Source organism: Theobroma umbraticum, unplaced genomic scaffold (genome assembly GCF_002168275.2).
Source record: "Theobroma umbraticum cultivar Fairchild unplaced genomic scaffold, ASM216827v3 scaffold_459.0, whole genome shotgun sequence".
Taxonomy (NCBI): Eukaryota; Viridiplantae; Streptophyta; class Magnoliopsida; order Malvales; family Malvaceae; genus Theobroma; species Theobroma umbraticum.
In genome coordinates, this window is record NW_018397286.1 from 206,655 (window position 1) to 213,897 (window position 7,243).

Here is a 7,243-nt window from a genome sequence, read left to right on the forward strand (position 1 = left end):
CACGCTACGTTACGGTATTTCTTGCTTGACGTATAATTTAAAAATTATTTTGAATAGTTAAATAATTTCATATTATATTTCATTTATGAATCGAGTAATAAAATAATTGTTAACAACAATGCATAGATAAATGTTGTTAGTGATATTAACAATATTTTATGAGAAAAAACAGTAACTATGAATAATATCAAAACATTTTTCTATTATTCAAAGGTTTTTAATAGTAGTTTAAGTGAATTGATCGCAATAAAAAAATAGTCAAAGTGAAGAAAATGAAAAGAACCAAATTATGCAAAAATATGAAGGTAATATGTTATGTAAGACTTTGCTAGGAACTTCTATCACTACATATCATCCTACCAGTTAATATCTTATACATGTATATAGATAATTTATTACAAAATGTATGACAAATTCTACAATAAGGTCATTATTTTTGACCTTACTGTAAGCTCAATTAATAAAAACCATAATGTATAAGATTAAATTACAACCATTGATTTAAAACTGAGAAAGAAACTAGTAAACAAGTTTAACTGGTTAATAAGAAAATAAAATTAAAAAAATTAAAAAGTCAGGAAAGATAAAGACTCTCTTTGATAGAGGAGTCAGGGGAGATGAGAACTCTCCCCTACAAAATGTGTTCTCTCCTAATGGAGGAATTTTTTTTGTAATATTTTATTATAAGTTTCCTGACCAAGTTTATTTTCCTTCGTCCTAGCCGGCAATTTTGTTGGAGCAAGTTTACAATAGCAAGCCATCCCTAGTCTAAAAGTTTCCAAGACAAGAGACTCTACCTAGGGCTACTTCTAAGGCAATGCCAACAGGTATGATATATTGCTTGTTGTGGCTCATGAATTGCCTTTTGTTTTTTCTATTAAAAGAGTGTGAATTTGCATAGAGAAAGGATGTCAAAGGGATAGTTTTGTTATGACAATTCTTTGTACCATATGATCTTTAGTAAATTTGTTTTGTTTGTTGGGAAATTAAGGGCAAAAGTTGTTATAAAGGGAGGCTTAAACTTCAACCTTTTGTTTGATCAGTCATTATTATCCAACCAAATTATGTTACTTTGATCAATGCCTGAACAAGTTTACATAGTCCTTTGATTGTTCTTGCTCAGTATCAACAATTTTTAAGCAAACAAACGAATATTGAAGAACTAGAGGCAAAAATCATTATCATTAGCAAACAAAAAATATACCAAAGACTATGATAGAGGGCATCGTCCTTTGCACCACCCAATCCAAGGGGGTCTCATGTTGATTAAACCAAATAAATTCATAATTAAACATTTCATGCAAAAGTCTAACTTCTGACTAAAACTCCATGTTAGATTTACATGACTTGCATAAATATGTATTTTATTTATAAAATTCTTTTTCTCAATTAACATTTCGGTATGTATTAATACACCTTATTTATCAATTTCATCATTTTATCCTTATATTATTTTAATTTTGCTGTGGGTGTATAAGAGACTATATCGTTTCAAAACTTAGTGGCAATGGCATTGAACAAAACACTTTGCTGTTTGTATTATATGATGCCTAGCCACATCAGCAAAATTAGCACATTTTTTCCCTCTATGTTGTAGTGACTATAAGTGGCCTGTTCTCTAAAGCTAAATAGAGATGCATTTCTGTTATTGTATGTTATTCACAATAATCATATATGTGCTTAATTCACATGTAAAATTGAGAATCTAATGACTCAAGCATAACCAAAGTTAAATAACATGTAGCAAACAATGGTTTTGGATCAAACAGCCTAGATACAAGGAAACTAGAATTGCTTGAAAAGAAGTCTTCTCTTCCCCTGTTACAAATCAAATGCCTACCCAGAATTCTCTTTTCTGTGATGAGAACTAAGCACTTCATGTCATCATCGCTTCACAATCTGTGAGCAGATTCAAAATGACCCTTGATTTAATTAGACAAAACCATTTAAACCATTTCTTATTACATTAATCCATGGAATCACTGCATTTTCATCACCAAATTGACCCACTTTGTGAATTTTTCTGCAACAAATATTTTATACATTCTTTAGTACCAATTGAAATTGGACATCTCTTAGCATCTTAAAAAAATTATACATCTTTTTGGTGATTTAGCAAAGGATAAAAAATGACATAAAAGTAAAACTACTAAAGATCCCTTTGTTGTCACTTGAAAAGAATTGCTCAAATTACTATATTTTCTACTAATATTCCATTGACAAGAAGAATGTAGCACTAACTACTTGCTTTTATACATGTTGAAAAAATGATCATGTATTATTTGTGGTTCTGCTTCTGGACAGTATAAAGAGATTTGCAATTAGGCCATCTTCATGGCACAATCAAGAAATGATTCTTGCCTTTTACCTTTTTATTATACGAAAATGACATTGTAGTCATTCACTTTCTATGAGATTAGTAACTGTAATTTTACCATAATTAACAAAATGAGAGAAATGTCTAAGTAGCCAGAACATATATGACACGTCAAATAGAAACCAAGGTGAGGAGAGCTGATATGGGATAGTTTTTTCCTTCTTAGTTTGATTGAATTAAATTGTAAACATGATAATGCTATCTAATTCATGGTGATTTAGAAAATTTCTAAATCATTGTTACTTTCCTATATTTGAACTCACTGTTATGAGTATCATTCATATCAATAACTAGCTTATGAAAATTGATTTAAAATTTTATGGGGATAGTCTGCATTTATGAAATTTCTTTTCTTTTCTTTTCTATTAGAATTTTTTTAAAAAAATAATATGGTTTATAAGTTAACAAAAATCTGGTTGTGTTTGAACATACATTTCTATATAACTTCTTAATTTATACTTTGGTTTTTGTTATTGATGTTTGTCACAATAATTATTCAATTCATAATCCTGTTTGAGGCTGATTGTATTTAGTTTGTAATGTAATTTTACAGATATTGTTGTTAGAAAATGCGTAACAATAATAATGAGAGATGTTGAGACTATGACAAAAATTTCTTGCATGGATTTCATTTTGAAAAAAGACGAAACCATGAAAACATAGATGGCAACAAAGGCCAAGTCATTAACAAATCTTGTCATCTAAAGTGACCAAAGAATGCTTTTGTTTTTTACTAGTAAGATGCGTACATATGTTGCTGTTTTTTATGTGATATAATTGTAAGTAATAGTGTTTATTACATTGTGAAATTTATTATATATTGATGTTTATGTTGATGATTAAATTTAGTTTATAATAATTATTTTTTTCTTGACAATGAATCCATTTGTGGTGAAAACAAAAAAGACAAAAAGATGAAATTAACAAATACGGTGTATTAATATGCCCTTTTGAAATGTATAATTTTAATATAGTTTCAAATTTGAATGAATGATTATGAATAATTTCTTTATCTTAATTATCTTTTAATAGGTTAGGGGAGATATTGCAAAAATTTTTACATTTCTTTCCGATGAGAGGAAGTTAGTTTTTAAAAATTTAGCAACAGTAGATCGTTTGAGATATCGGGAGGAAAAAAAAGAATTCAATGCAAAGGTTAATAAGGTAAGTGTTATATTGATTATTTTATTATAATTTAAATATTTGAATAATATATATTTGAAGTGATATATATTTTTAATATTTTATTTAACTTACAGGTATGTCCAAACAAAGTTATTGTTTTCTTCTCAATTTTTTTAATGAATTCATTTTTACTTGGTTGTTTAATTTTTACCAATTTTATTAAAGATTTATAACTATAAAATTAGTAATGTTGGTCAAAAAGGAAAATGGTGAATGCTACAATACATTTTGTTTATTTATGACACTGATACTATTATATTATAATTTTAATGTAATGTAAGATTGCTTGGATACAGGTTGTAGTCCTTTCCGGTTCTACAAGTTATTGCAAAATATTGGTTCTAAATATAATGATTCAATTCGTAGTATGGGACTTGGAGGCTTGATTCATCTACAAGACTATAAACTAAACATGGATCTTTGTTTGTGGTTGATTGAAATTGTAGACTTAAACAAGCGGTGTTTGAAATTATATGATTATGACATTCCATTGACATCTAAGACAATGTCAATCATTATTGGTTTGTCAGTTGAGGGGACCCCTATTGCTTTTATGGAAGATAATCGTATAATTACCAGTTTATGCAATCAATTTAAAATCATTAATAATGGATTCATAAAATTTAGTGATTTCGAAAAGGAATTGCCAATGTTACACAAAGATTTGGATGAGTTCAAAGGTAAATTTTTTTTTTATGCAATAGGTTGTTTATGTTGGCTCCATTAGGTTTTGATGGTAATAAAACATTCCCATTTATCTATGTCTAACTTTTCTACTTGAGTGTGCAGGATAAAAATTAAATGTTAAATAATATATTAATCATTCAAAAGCAAATAATTTATCAAGAGCTTACTGTTAGAAACTGAGTTCAAAAACAGAAATGACTTAATCGACCAAGAAGTTATGTTAGTCGACTAAGAGCTTACTGTCAGAAACTGGGTTCAGAGATAGAGACGACTTAATTGACTAAGTAGTAATGTTAGTCAACTAAGAGCTTTCTATATGAAAATTTGAATTTGAATGCTTAAAGATAGATTAATGGCTAGAACTGCCTCCAAACTATTTTCAATGGTCAGAATCTGTTTAATAGCCATCAGAGCTAATTTTTCAAGCATATAAGGCACTCCTAAAGGCTATGAATCAATTTTGAAGGCTTCTAAGATCAAAAAGAGCTTAAAAATATCAAAAACTCTCTACATACTTTCTGTATTTCACTCCAATCTTTGTAATAGAGTTAAGCACTTCATTTTGTACCATACAAATCAAGTTAGCGATCATAGGTATTTCTTTATTTCTTTTTTTCTTGATTGCTTAGAGTATGCGAAACACTCTAAGGGGATTAATCAAGCTTGGGTTAACTTGATTGAGTGTATAGATTTTAACCTAGCCTAAGAAAAGTTAGTTTTAGGTTTTGGTTGATTTCGAAAAAAATCATTGTTAAAGATTGTGGCTGAGCTTGTGAAAAGACATTGTAAAAACTTAGTAAAAGCTAGGCAATTTCACTATTTATAGTGATTTGGTTTGAAAAATCCTTGGTTGAACAATCAAGGTAGTGGATGTAGGTCTTTGACCGAATCACTATAAATCTTTGTGTATTGTCTTCCCTGTTTTATTTTTCATTTCATTCTTTGTTAGATTATTCCTTCATCTTGCATGTAATTTCTCTTTATTGAGCTTTAACTTGCCCCCAATTAGAGGTCAAATTTAGTAAGAGCTAAGAAGTACTATTTACCTCCCTTTAACATATTTATTTGAGACCAATAAGTGATATCAGAGTTATATCTGTCATTCTCAAGGCTTAACATCTTAAGGGAAAACCAAATGGCTCTTCAAAAATCTGTAGTTGCTGAAGGACAGTCCACAAATAAACCACCTCTGTTTGATGGATCAAACTACCCCTATTGGAGCACAAGAATGTCTATTTATATAAGGGCAATAAACTATGAAATGTGGGATGTCATCACTGATGGACCCTTCATTCCTTCAACCATAAATGTAGTGACAAATGAAACGATTCCCAAGCCAAGGGTTGAATGGACTGAAGCTGAAACCAAAAGAGTCTAGACAAACTTTAAGGCAACAAACACTTTACACAGTGCCCTAATTCCTACTAAGTTTAACAAAGTGTTAAGTTGTACCATAACTAAACAAATGTGGGACAAACTTAGAATTCTCCATGATGAAATTCCTCAAGTTAAGGAGTCCAAAATAGCTTTTTTAACCCACAATTATGAGATGTTTAAGATGAAACCTGGTAAAGATATCACCAACATACTTGATAGGTTCACTAACATCACCAATAAACTCAGTTAGCTAGGCAAATCAATTCCTGAACATGAAATTGTCAAAAGACTTCTTAGAAGCCTACTAAAAAATTGGAAGTCAAAAGTGACTGCTATTCGTGAAGCCAAAGACTTAAATGTCATCACACTTGATAAAATTTATGGGTCTCTTCTCACTCATGTGCTGGAGCTTAAGGACGAGGAAGAAGAAAACAAGAGAAAAGAAAAAGAAAAGAAGAAAAGAAGAAAAGCATTGCCTTAAAAGCTAGCATTCTTGAAAAAGAATTGAACAACTTATCCTGTGATGATGATGAAGAATTGGCTATGATAGCAAGAAGATTTAGAAAACTTATGGGGCAAAGTGATAGGAGATTGGCTAAGAAAGGGTACAAAAGAGATCAAGGTTCTTTATGGAAAGCCAGAAATAAAAATGAATCCAACAAAAAAAAAGAGGTTATATGCTTTGAATGCAATAAGCTGAGACACTTCAGGTTAGAATACCCCTTACTGAAGGAAGAAACTCCTAAGAAAAATAGAAAGTAGAAGAAGGCAATGGTGGCTGCAACCTAGTCAAACAATGATGTTTCAAGCTCAAATGCTAAAGAAGAGAAAGTGGAAGAAAGAGCAAATTTATGATTGATGAGATGATGAATCTGAGGTATGTTCTGCTTCTTGTGATATTTCTATTAATGAACTTCAAGACAAATATGAATGTCTTTATGATAAGTATGAAAAACTTGCATCAAAATGTAAAGCTTTGAAAAGAAAGACTTAATCTCTTGAAAATGAATGATTTAGAAAGGGTAAAACATAATTTCTGCTCTGTTTTTGAACAAAGAAATTTACTTCAAATTGAACTAGAAAACTCAAAAACAGATTATGAAATTCTGAAATAAGAATTGAAAAATAAAACTGAAGCTTTGCAAAAAGCTATTAATGAAAATACTACTCTTAAGAATGTAAGAAATGAAACATCAAGAAGAAACACATATTTCAAGAAAAGTTCAGTTAATGTTTCTCCTAGGTGTTATATTTATGATAAACTTGGTCACCTATCTTATAATTGTTATAGAAACAGAAGCATGCAAAAAACAAAAAGGATTTGGGTTCCAAAAAGATCTTATGTAGCAGCTAACCTTTAAGGACCCATCAAGGTATGGGTATCTGTTAAGAAAAACTAAAAATCTATCTTGCAGGTTGAGCCTAACTGAAAAGACATATGTTCAAGAGCTCAACTAAAAAAGAAGTAACCATGGTACATGGACAGTGGCTGCTCAAGACACATGACTAGAAATGAAATATTGTTTGCTTAGCTGGACAAGAAAAAGGGAAGTACTGTATTATTTGGAGATGACTCAAAAGGTAAAATTCATGGTATAGGAACTATTGGTAAGAATT